The following is a 13,151-nucleotide window of genomic DNA, read 5'->3' as shown; positions in this document are numbered from 1 at the left end:
AGAAAGAAACAGAAAACCTGAAAATGCCATAGGTTACTTACATAAATGGGAGTTTTAAAGGCAACAGGAGAAAGTACTCAGGTAAATTTAAAAAAAAGAAAAGAAGTCATGGAAGGTAATACATGCAGATGAAAAGGACTGTACTGTTGGAAGTGCTGCCCTAAGTCCTTGCTATGTAAGTGATACCTTTTGCGAGAACAAGGGCTTGACACAGTAAGAGATGCTTTTGTAACTTCTTACTTTCATCTCAAGCGAAAGATGAGGTTTGAAACCAAATTGGTCTGCTGGACTTGGAGAGAGATTGGTTATCTGCTTGGAAACCATCCACACGACCTTTAAAGATGATGTTCTCAGCTCATGTATTACTCTGCCTCATGCCCTTGTAACACTGTGTTTGATACTTGCAAAGAAGATGTCCTCCAGGCACAGTAGCCAAGGGAGATGATTTTTATGGATAAACTTCTGACTCCATTATAAACTGCACAGCTAATGGAGATCCTGGAGTTCATTTCAAAGAAACCAGCAAATCTATTGCATGGGCCAATGGCTTAGGACTAGTCATGGGCAGGTCCTGTCAGACACCAAGTGCCCTTGCCTTGCAGATCACAGCACCCATCAACTGGCAGGAGTTATGTGGGAGAAGAGTTGTGGCCCCACTTCCTGTGGTACATTCCTACCTGTGAAAATCTGCCCTGTAGTTTCAAAAAGTAAGGTTTTCTTTCTTTAAAAAATCCTTTTTGTGTCACTAGTGCAAAATAATTCCCTTTCCAAGTTCAGAGGTGTCTTCCATTGTGTGGGCAAATCCACACAAACTTTGGAAAAGGCTATGAAATCTCTGGGGGTAAGGTGCTGTTCATTTATACAAAGTATTCCCAGCACCACCAGAACAGAGAAGTTGTTTTCCGAATTTCTAAAAGTTCCCTAAAAACTGTGAGACTCTGCATTTAACTGTATTTTTATAGTGCCTTGTGCTAGACCTGGTGCTTCTCATCTGAGCATCTCTTAGTTTTGGCTGTCACATGCCTGCATGGAGCTTCACTGCCCCAGGGAAGTCTCTGGGCAGGTGGTGGGCTGAAAACTGGTTTCTTAGGCATATTAGCTGTTTACAGATTGTTTGGTGCACAGAGTAGTTGTGTGGAGTACAAGGAGCAAAGCTGTTAGCTGTCTTCTAAAATAACCGGAATTCAGCGGATAAAACTAAGCAGGGCCTTCATTTACACGTCACAGCCTGAGAAATGGAGAAGTTTGGCACAGCCTGCATCCAGCCTTCAATAGAGTGAATTAGAGTAATCCAGCTCAGAAGTGATCGTGCCTGGGTCATTATGACCATTGCTTATCTGAGGAGAAGGGATGACTCCTGCTCAGCTGGAAGTGATAAAAGGCCTTCTTCCAGGCTTAATACAAATATCCCAAGGGCTTAACTCGATGCACTTTGAGAGATGCTGTATGGAGGATAAGGCCAGTCTTCCGTTCAGCTAGTTCTTCGAAGGATTTCTACTCCCTAATCAGCACTAACTCAGCCATACTGGCTCCTCTTGAGATCCGCCTCAGAGGCATGCTGATGCCCTGAGGGACATCACTGGTGGTGAGCAGACTTTTCATGTTTGTTGGTGGTAGCCATGGGTCCTGTTGAGCTCTATTATTGAAAGGCCTGAAGCAATCCTGGCTGTGCTCCCTCTGGGACCCATCTTTTGGTCTTTGCACACGAGGACAGTATCTGCCTACATGACAGTTACACTGCTCAAAATCTGGGTTATGTTCCCAGGCAAGCTGTTGGTCATCTGCACAGAGCTGAGAAGATAGTTACAGCCAGCAGCAAATTGATGTTCTCCTGAGGAAAGGAGGACAACTAAGGCTGTTAGTGCCTGACTCACTCCTGTTGCGGCTGCTCGAGGGGCTGAGCATCTCTATTGCTACCCTGACACAGCTTGGGGAAAACCACTAGTAAATCCAGTATTACAGGCTGTAAGATAATTTTCCATGCCATCAAGGTTGTACAGACTTTCTCCCAACTCCTCTGAAGTGTCTTCTTCCCTAAGTGCTTGTCACTCACCATTCATCTTTCAGTCCCCCAATAGCTGGTCTCCTTGGTGAGCCTGCAGAAGTCCAGGGGCAGTCCTGCGTATATGCAGACCACTGTTATGCTGCTACTGTTGCAGTGTGTATTGTGTTCGTTGCTATCAGCCTCTATCACAGTATGTTAGTTTTCAGCATGTATTTATTTACTGGACAGCCATTCCCTCTGCTCTGAAAGGCACCATTTTCTGTCCTTAATTGAAGCCCTGGGAATGAAAACAGCAGCTCTGTCATGTACTGCTTCCCCTTTTCCTGTAGAGGGTTTGGGACCATAGAGTCAGAGGTGGCTTACCACATTTCTGAGCAAAACCAGCTTTATTAGCCAGCCTTAGCAGCTGGACAAAGAAGAGGGTGGTACACACAGGCTTAATCATAGAAATTAAGCTATTTCTGTAACAAAATTGGGTTGCTAAAGTTTTGCACAAAAAAATTCTCCTAACCTCATGCAGCAAACCGGTATAGTAAGGGGAATGCTTTTTCAATTAAATACATCAAATCCTTTCTCAAACATTTAACAAACCAATCAATGTATTTTGAAGAAACGCTGTCTATTCTTCTTGCTGAGAGTGTGGCATTTGTTCATCTTCTAGCTGCAAACAGTGAACTAATGATATGAAACAAATCTGATGATTTTAACAGTGTATTGATTTGTGCAGTTCCAGTATGCTTGGAACGGGGACATTGTTTTATTCTGCATACAGATGCTTCCCATAACAGGCAGCAGAAACATCCTAAGTTTGCAGTGTGATTTTCCAGCAGGAAAATCTCTTGGAATTCTAAAAACAGGCTTTTGCATTTTGCAAATATGGAAAAAAAAACAAGGGTCAATTCTCAGCTTAAAAGTGATAGGAGGACAAGAGGAGGAAATGAAAGAAAGTGTTTTCCCTTTGATGCTATAGTCAGGTGCAAATGTATACTTTAGGTAGGATCTTTCCACAAAAACTATATGGGATCTCTCTGTATAGAAGATAATGCATTCTCTGTAAGAATTATTGCATATATAAAGGAAAATAATGTCAGCATAAAACAACTGGAATGACAGATGGGTACATATGACAAACAAACAAACTGTTAGGTTTTTGACATTCTTCCTTTACTTCCACCAGCTTTATTTTGTAGAGGAGATGAGTTATTTTTAATTCTCCATAATATCTAACACAGCAATGCTCCTCCCAGTCAACAGAAGTTAATCAATACAAAAGAACCTGTTGCATGGATAATTAAGAAATAGAAAAGTTAATGCAAATACTCTAACATCTGTTAAAGGCTATGGCATTTATTTTAAGCATCTTGAATGGCTCTGAGTATGTTCAGTAGGACATATGTGTCAACCCACAACAAGGTCTGGCTGGAGTCCTGTGGAAATCAGTTAAGGGACAGTTTGTTTTCTTCAACAGATTCTTTCATAAGATACTCTCTGGTAGGAAATCTTTGATAAATATTAGTAAGCACAGCTAAAACCCTAATTCATGACAGTCTTTACATTTGCTCAATCCTTGAGACAGAGACAGGCATAAACGAGCATTTTCACCATTACAGCTCAAGGAAAGGGTTGTCATTCTTTAGTGTGGTTGAACAAATGCAGCTTTTGCATGTAGCCAATGTGTCAGTGAATTACACTAGTCTGAAAAGAAAGACGTGTACAAATGCATTGGTTATTTTTATCACATTCAGAGTCTGATTGCTGTTAACAACACTGAGATGATAAAGGGATTTTTTGGACTGACAATCAAAGTACATGGCATGCTTCCTAAACTGGAAAAGCAGAGGTGGAAAAAAACCATATGGGACTGGGAAAGATTTGGAAAGATGTAGAAAAGGACCTTCTGCCAGTTGTTCTTGTTGAGGTTGTTCTCTGTTCAGTCTTTATGTAAGTATGTATTTATGCTTGGCAAGGTAGGATATGGCAAACTACAAATAACAAAGCAAGTTCTGAGTGAACTTTCTGCACGGAGTAAGTTTTCTTATTTCAATTCTTTTGCATGCTTATTTTTTTCTTTCTTGGTTGACAGTATGGTTTCAAAGTGGAATCTTCAGTGATTTTTGAAGTCATTCTTAAAAGACTGATAAGGTAGAATAATTAAATAGTCACAATGGCTCTTGACATTTTGAGATAAGTCTGGCCTGGTTAAGAAGGAAGACATGACCGAGGAACTACAGATTTGATTAAAGAAAGACTTAGGTCTATCAGGGATGAATTGATCATTTGGTGATTATGTAAATGTTGCTTACAGGAATTCTGTGTGAGTAGGATGGTATATCAGAGTGGTGCTTTGTCCCAGAAATCTGGGGTGCGGGAAGGGGGAAAGCAAAGGAGGATGTCAGCTGCATAAAATAAAGGAACACTCTTGAAGAACAATTGAATAACCAAGGATATAAGCTGAGTGACCTAAGTCTAGTTGCAGCTACCAAAAGAGATGCTCAGTATAGAGTAGGCTGACCTGCATTTCCCCCCTTCTGTAAGGGAAAGGAAAATACAGACTGAGTCCTAGTGTACTGAGTTTTTAGGGTAATTTCCTCCCTCCCTACTTCCTTGTGAAGTCACAGAGCTGTTTTTTGGAAAAGCATGCTGCAAAGTGCCACGGATCTCCTCAGGCTCTGAAGATACTTTAGCTGCCCTCATGCAGTTCACCCTGACCTAGTGAGCTAAACAGAATCTGCTATCACTGCACCAGCAGTGCGGCTCCCTGAGCCTCCGTGGGGACAGACAGGGTGCTCTGCCATGAGATAGTGGAGCTGAAGGCATTCATGTCTTTTCATGGGGCCTTTCCATGAGGCTGGAGGAAAGCTGCACGCCTGCTTCCAGATTCTGTGATCCACTTCTTTTCCTAGCCACCACCTTTCTTCCCTCCACAGATGCAGGCATCACCTGTTTTGTCTGGCAAAGCAAGCTACTGCATTGGCCAGTTCACTCACTAAAGTAATTTCTTTTCAGGAAAGCGAAGGCAAAACTACTGAGGGTGTGAAGATGAAGTGTTGAATTAAACCACATTACACTGCTGTGGAAGCTCCCATTCAGGTGTAACATTATTAGATTGCAGCAGCTTTCTCCTACTCAGGGGAAATATAATTTACTGTGATTGAAGAACAACTGTACAGGAGTGAATGGGAGTCCTCACACAGGGTGAAAGGTTAATGATCTTAATTTATACTCTGAACTGATGTACTTCTACAGTCCTTGTGTGACAAACCCCTACTAAAGGCCACAAAGAAGCCTGGCTGACTTTTTTTAATTATTACTTTTGGTAATGATGCATTTTTAAAAGGCAAACGAGAACTCCTGTGTCACCTGCTTAATTTAGGTGCCTGCATTGGGCACTTGGTTGCATCTCAGTTTTCACCTTTAGTCCCTGTGCCCACATCAAATTATTCTTCAGGAGTCTGGGAGTAAGTCAGTCCTGAGCTGGCATAGGGACCTTTTTGTCACGAAAACACATATTTTGAATGTGAGAGCTTTGTGTGACCTCTTCTGGTTCATTTTACTGTTCTGCCTAGCTGCTGTTACATGTCATGTCACAGATTTCCCATTCTCTTGAGTACAGCCCCCAGAAGATTAATGGAGCTCTGGCAGTGTGCAGATTGCAGGCCTGCAGTTGCACCCTATTTGCACGAGTGATTATTCTCTATTTTGTTGACTTGAGCCACCAAACCAGAGGTTTCCCACCCCCCCCTTTTTTGTGTGTGTGTGTGTATGTGTGTATATCCCAGTCCTGTAAGCCTAGAAGTTACATCCACATAGTCCACATAAGGTACCTAAGTAAAGAGAGCCTGCTGGCAGGAGGATCAGTCTTGCTGTGCAAGGTGTCCAGCTTCCCTGGGAAGCATTTAGGCATTTACAGATTGAAAACCCCTGCAGAAAAACCAGTGGCACAGTAAATGCCTCAGGATCTCCTTTAGTGCCTGCTTTATTTGATAAGAGATTTGTTTACATGGTTTAATATCTTTAATTAGTCTGCATTGTTGCTGAACTGCTGCTGTAGTTTGCATTACAATTGTTCATTGAGATTGGTAACTGAATAAATTTTCTTCAGGTATTTACTACTCTTTACGCTTTGTTTTATGTTCACATTTCATGGGTCTCTGTGTAAAAATATTGGCTTTTAATTGGGCTCAGCAGGTATTCCTGTGACCAGTCTGACCAGCTGTCTTCCTTCTCTTTCTTTTGTGTTCACAGATCAAATTTATCTCACAGAAACAAATGCTGCCAAGTGCTTTGTATTAACAATGCATTGAAAGCTGCAGCCACATCTGATGTTTTCTCCTGCTCTCAAGGAATAGGATTATAGTAAACCTTCAATGTTCCTTTCGTTCCTCCAGTTGGAGTGATCTTGAGGGCTCTTGAGGTACTCAAGGAAGACTTACAGGAATGTAAGTGGGCTTTTCCAAAAGAGGAAACCATCCTACTTTTTCAGTTAGTTCCAAAGGAGCGTGTCTCCTGCCATGGAGGACTCCTGCTCAGATATAAAAGGCCTGGAATGACATGCTACCTAGTGGATTAAAAATGGATATCACTTTCAGCTAAATTAGCCAGCATTATGCAGGACTGTCTACTCTGATGTCTTTTTATTGATAGTTTTTTTCCCTGGCTCATACTTAAAGGAGTCAAGAGATGGAGGTTTTTCATCTCATCCCCATAGTGGAGGTCAGCTAGGCTTTGAACATCCTTTGCTGCTCTCTAAATTTCATTCCCCCTTTGAAAATCTGTGTCATTGAAGCAACTAGATCTAAAGTCCTCTACTGGGGTCCCAGGGACTGTGACACTGATCTGAGGTCCTGCAGTCCGGGACCAGGAGCGACGTGCCTGTGTTCCCTGTCCCTGCGTGGGATATTGATGAGTAGTGGTGCATACTCAGCTTGGAGCTGCACAGAGATAGCAAAGAGGACATGGCATGCATGGGTATTTGAAATCTTATCCATCTCTGTTGGACTCAGCTTTACTGGGCGGCCTAACAGCCTGCACAGCCAATGAGGGACCAATGTATTTGTCCTAGGATCTTTTCCCAGTGTCATAACGTTTTTTCATAACTTGCCTAAGTGGCACAGTTAGTTACAATAGGAAATGCTGAGGGTATCTTCCCCCTCACTCGTACGAGACCAAACCTTAGCGCTCTCTCCTGGCAGCTGGAAGATGTGCTGTGAACCAGTATCGAGAACTGTGCTCTAAGACTTATGGAAATGCTATGGTAAGAGGCAATGCATTTCCAAGCTGCACAATATCTTTTTTCCATTCTCTCTGGCAGCAAACCCATACTTAAGCCACCATGGTCAGCCTCAGGGAGTTAGTCTGAAAGATTTTGAGCTACTTCCTATTCAATAAATGTTTCTTAACATATATTTTTTTGAACAAGGTCTCATAGTATTCTCTGCTTTAGTTTCTGTTTTTTCTTCCATCATTCTCTATTTCCTTCCCTCTCACTGAATTGATAGATGTGATGAATACTAGTATCAGCTGTGTACGTCCTTTCATTGCTTTTCCAGCCTATAAGGCAAATCTTACACCAGGTGCTGGGTCTCACATGCTTCCTGCTACATCTGTCTCTATAGGTCCTCATGAGACAAATTCACTTACATAAGTAATTATCTTGGGTTTGCATTTCTTTTTTCAATTTGCAGTCTATTCCAAACCTGTGTCTGTATAGAGCACTTTGTAATTTCTAACACAATAAGAATAAAAATCTAAATGAGATCTGTTATGGCCAATGGAAGTCTGTCCTAGAAAGCAGGCAACATGCAGGGTAGTAGTTAGTTGGTTTTAATGGCACTAGATGTTTCAGTAGGCTAAGACATTCACACCTGACATTGCAGGCTGACCCTGCAGAAACTGGTAAGGCACTGGAATCCACATCAAAGGATTGAACGGACCATTTGCTGATTTTATAAATCAGTCATCAGCATCTCAGAAATGTCTACATCTGCATTCTGGGGAGACCTGCAAAAGTAAACTGTGCTTCCTGCAGAAGAGAAAATTGTAACCAATTTTCAGTCACAAGAGTCAGCAAACTCTTTTGAAGTTCAAATAAATATTTATGTTCAATTGGTTACACTGTTGCATTTATGGGCTGGTGTTTGACTAGGACAGTGGTCTCAAGCATGATTTGTTGGCTTTTGAAGTAACAGAATATCAATCAAAAGAAATTTGAAACTATAGGCTTAGTGAGATTATGTCTTTTCTTGTTTTAATGGCACCTAGCACACCTAAAACTCTATTGCACACAGTGCATATATAGATTTATTAAAAATTGCTCTTGAGTCTCTCTACAGGTTTAACTGGAGGTACCTGCTGGATTCCAGCAGGAAGGTTTCTGAAACAGTCTGAATGCTCCCCGTACCTTGTTCTATTTTTTATAATATATCTCCCCTAGAAATGAGTCTGTTTACGATTATGTGTGTGAGAGCTTTTTTGTGTGTGTGTGCTGCATGCACATCCTCAGAGTATGTTACAGAAGGGCAAAGGAAACCTGAGGGTGACAGGTGTAAATGGAGGGGGCGGGGGGGGGGGGGGGCAAATCCTTGGTCTGGGGACCACATGCTGGCATGATGGAGTAGCAGGAAGATGAAAGGAGTGAAACAAGCTGATGTGCTGAAAGGAGAGATTAGCAGCGAGACTGGAGCTTGTGCAGGGAGAATAACAGATCTAAGTAAGAGTGATGGGTAAAAGACAGGAGATAGTGAGCAGGTGAATGTCTATAAGGGTTAGAAGAGAGTGAGTGAGTTAGGAGAAGCTAGAAAGCTCAGAGAAAAGGGAATTCTAATGTTGGGAGAAGATCGTTTGGGAAGAGTAAATGAGTTTTGGCATGGTGGAGAGTAGAGGAATGTATGCGCTGATGTATTTGCACTGTCAAACAACAGCAGTTCTTCAAGTCTAGGAACACCAGCCAAAATCTATTACTGCAGAGTTAAGTGAAAGTACTGTTCTGCCAAGAAGTGTTTTGTTAGTTCCCCACTACATCCCACAGCTGTGATAAAGAAATGTGATTTTTACACACAATTGTTCAATAGAATATGCATTCTATTGTGACAACATAATTTTTAGTGATCCAAAAAAAGCTTGTCAGAGAGAGATAGATTTTAAAGGAAAATGCTATGAATTTCATGGGAAGATGAAAGAGAGAAAGGAAATCATCAAAGTAACTTTCAGACTGTCATTGTGCTACACCGTTCAGTGCTTACCATACTCCTCTCTGCAGAGAGAGACTCCACAAGGCCAGGGCTCTTCTCAAGTCACTTTGAAGGTGTAAGTGGCATGTGAACTTTGTGCTGGGTCTTTGCACACAGGTATATTTTAGCCTTAAGGCATAGATTGTGGTGGAGGGAAGCATGAATATTAAAGCTGGGGTTTGGCACAAGGGTGTGTTCTGTCTTCTGATCTAAGCAATCAGAGTTGCCAGGAAGAAGCTGGAGTTGCCAGTGATTAATTGTGCAGAGTTTACCCCTTTGGCCAGGCCTTTGCTTACTAATAAGATCATTTCTGTAGCAAGACAAGGACACTTCACTTCTCAGGGATTAATACAACCACCAAATTTTACAATGATGCAGGTTAAGTATCAAACCAAGGAATGTCACATGTTCCTGTAAATTAATAGAAAGCGTAGGTTTACTAAATCATATTCAGGAAGGCAAAGTATAATGAGGACACTCAGTTTCTTTTTTTACACTTACTCTAAAATAGCCATCAAGTGGATTATACAAATCAGTGCCAAAAATATTGGACACCAAGATGGCATTAGATTTTTACATCTGGTGCCTTTTACTGTCTCTGCTCAAAGATGCTCTAAGGCATTCCAGAGGAGATTTCCCACAAAACAGAAAACTGGATCTGATAAGCAAACTCTTGACTATAAAATATATTAACACTTATCCTTTTCCATAATCCTTTTAAAAAAGCTGGCCACATTAACAGTAACAAAAGCATTAGAGACAGAAAAACAAGACCTTGAAAATGGCCCAGGGTGAAAACTTGAGCTAAAGAAGGAATAGGAACAATTCATGTGTGTTGTGCTTATGCTGTGTGATGTTGCTTTCCTGTTTACACCTGAGGGCAAGTGTGAATACAGTACCTCATCAAAACACAGTCAAACTCAAAATGTGTAGGTAGTGGATGTTGAGATAGCCTAGCACTGAGCATAGGATGTGATTTTTGTCGTTTGAAGCCATGATGGGAGATCTTTTGCTTTTAAAGCCATGTTACCTTTGAGCAGCTTAGCAGAGAAGGGAAATGTTGATTCAGGTATTTATTGTTCAATTTCTCTGTGTTCTGATCTGTAAAAATGGTGTTACAAGAGATGGGTGCATTTCAGACACAATTTAGAAGGTTAAACTGGAGCTAGCAAAAGCACACTCTACTCCTTGTGTGCATATTTATCAAGAAAGATCAATTAAGTCAAATACCCCATTGATTCCTGTAAAGAAAGGTTGAGATTAATTTCATCAAATGGAACAAATACTGAAAAATGCATCACTAGCAATTCCCACTGTGCATGTGCCTTGTCGGATTCTGTTGGTGATTGCTGCAAAATGGGCTGAATCTGGTTATCCCTGGTAACAGGTATCCAAAGACATTGGCAGAGTAGGCAATGATGAAAAATATCACTCAAAAGCAACTTATTATTTTTTTATTCTTCAATAGGACTGTTAATGTGTAGCAAATGCATGGAAGAACCTGCTCTGTTTAGCTGCACTGCTGGATCACTTCATCACAGAAGGAAACACCCAAATATACTAAACTGGCAAACTATAATTCTGTGTTGGTATGGCTGGAAAAAACAAAATATACCTGGACCTAATTCCCAAAGTCTTTGCAGGATTCTTGAATTGTTCCAAGCACTGTAAGAGCACCTTAGTATTCATGTGTAATCGATCCTGGAATACCTGAGAAAACACAAATTTTTTTTCTTAAAAACCATTGTATTACGTATTGCTTTTATACATCTTAAATAAAGAGACCAATGATGGCTTTACACCACAGTTTAAGTTGAAAAAAGGAATAGTTCTTGCAAGTTAAAATGAGAAAATCTTATCTGGACCAGCTGAATTTTCCCTAAAATAATGTGGATTTAATGAAATATAGACAAAATTAAACAAATTTCTATGGCAATAACAGTATGCAAACTGCTCTGAATATACAATAGCATGACTGAGTTTTTTCATAAACTGGGATTTTTGCACATTCTTCTATGCAAATATTGTCAACCCATCAACATTATGATTACAGTTAGATAAACAGAGAGGATTTTGGATACCTCTGTACATAAGGTTATATGTGAAGTCAGCTTTGCATGTGAAACTGCCTTTGCATGATAACTTTGCAAACAAATTTATTTCTCATGTTAAGTAGAATTCATGCACCTTTACAAGTCTGTGAAGAAAATTCTGTAATTTAGAATACCTATAAATAAGCTACACAGAATCTCCACAACTTATACTGACATTTTGAATACATTATGTGAGCACAAGGGCACTTAGATAGCTTCCTTTCAGATCTTCCAATAGTTAATTGTCGTAGCCTCATTGGATATGCTTCCAGATATCGGAAAGAGGATCAGCAATACGTGTCAATATTTTTGTGCAATATTCATCACTGTTTCTTAGCATTTGTTTTTTGTATCTATCTACTTTCTCATACGGATACAAGCTAGAGTCCCTTTCTGGAAGATTCAGTAAGGGCATGCTAAGCTGTAGAACTTCAATACAGCTACAGAGAGTCTCCTGCAGACAAACGCTAATTGAAGTCTGAGCTTTTGTGAACAATTCTAAGTAGAACAAAATGAGAGAAAGATTCTCAGCATTTACTTCTGGCTGCATAAGTAAAGGCAGTGTTCCTGTGTTGGTGCATTGTAGTAAATACCTAATATGGAGCTATAAATATAATTCAAATTAAGGTAGAGACATTCAACAGCATGATGGGTCAGCAAGTATTCAGTTCCCCATTCAAGTGCCTAGTTATCATCTGCACCTTAAGCACTATGATTCTGACACTTCTGATTTTTTTCTATGACAATATTTTTACAGCATAAACCCATATAATTGTATGATATTGACTTTGTGTATTGAGAGCTTCTCTCTGTACTTTGACTCAGCACATTAGATACTTATCCTGGAATAACCGTCTGAGTCAATGTTGCAGGTGAGGCGCTCAGAATGGCTTTTGCAGGCCCTTGCACTAATGTGTTGGAATGGTTCACACCTGCTGTACCCACATCCATCTCTATTCATAGTTAAAATGACATCACTTCATGTATCTAGACTTTAAAATTAGAGCTGAGGATTGCAGAGGGAATGGGCAGTAATTCTGAAATGCTTCAAGTGAAGAAAAATGCTTGAATGCAGTAAAAATTAAGAAATACACAGAGGTTTTGGAAGTTTTAATATCTTAGGCATCCTAAAAAAACCCCAACAAACCAGCTTTTTTCTGTACTTCGTTGCTTTTGCTTGCTGCTCCTTTCCCTGCTTCCTCCCTCCCTTCTACACTTGAACTGTGGGTGAAAAACAGCAAGGTGCAGAGGGTCATCCACCTCTGGTGAGCAGAGTGCTGGCACCTCTAACTTGTCTTTAATGGGACCTAGGGACTAAAGAGATTGAACCTGGCATAACCTCAACATCCAATGGTTCATCTGTGGCCTCTATTGACAGTGGTAGAAAGTAATTCCTGATGATGGCTTTTCAGTAGCCAGAGAGAAATATCAAGTACTGTTAACCTATTCCTTGTGACTAAATGGCTTGTGAGTAAAACGACCGCCATGGAGATTAACCCAAAGGCAGACTTCAAGGCTTGAGAGTGGAGGACAAAACCACTGCATAGATGCTTTGAAGGCTGCTCATTTAGGTCAGGAATGAAATGTACAGTGAGAAATATATAGAAGACCTGTCTCTTCTCTTGTTTCAAACACTCCTTTCAGACACTACATTCAGTTAAAAGGGGAGGGGAAAAAACCCTACCCTGCTTCAAATATCCTAGCTTGCATGTACAGTGAGAAGTGGCACAAAAAAGCAAGGACATGCATAAGCTGGTAATTGCTGCTCCTGTACTTAAGAAAAAAATACTAGGATAGCAAGCTGTGTTTACACAGGACCTGTAA

The 13,151-nt window shown here is 40.7% G+C and overlaps 1 long non-coding RNA gene across 3 annotated transcripts in view; it reads left to right on the top strand.

Moving 5' to 3' along the window:
• Nucleotides 1-13,151, top strand: part of LOC142027374 (uncharacterized) — a 97,384-nt gene that overhangs the window by 31,884 nt on the left and 52,349 nt on the right. Inside the window, exons 4-5 of one of the 3 annotated variants that reach the window (XR_012649111.1) lie at nucleotides 6,251-6,444; nucleotides 10,703-10,988. The exons of the other annotated variants lie outside the window; for them this stretch is intronic. This is a non-coding gene — a long non-coding RNA (uncharacterized LOC142027374). Of the gene's footprint in view, nucleotides 1-6,250; nucleotides 6,445-10,702; nucleotides 10,989-13,151 lie in introns of those variants that run through there. 3 annotated transcript variants of the gene reach the window in all.

Source organism: Buteo buteo, chromosome Z (assembly GCF_964188355.1).
Source record: "Buteo buteo chromosome Z, bButBut1.hap1.1, whole genome shotgun sequence".
Taxonomy (NCBI): domain Eukaryota; kingdom Metazoa; phylum Chordata; class Aves; order Accipitriformes; family Accipitridae; genus Buteo; species Buteo buteo.
This window is presented reverse-complemented; position numbering and strand designations above follow the sequence as displayed.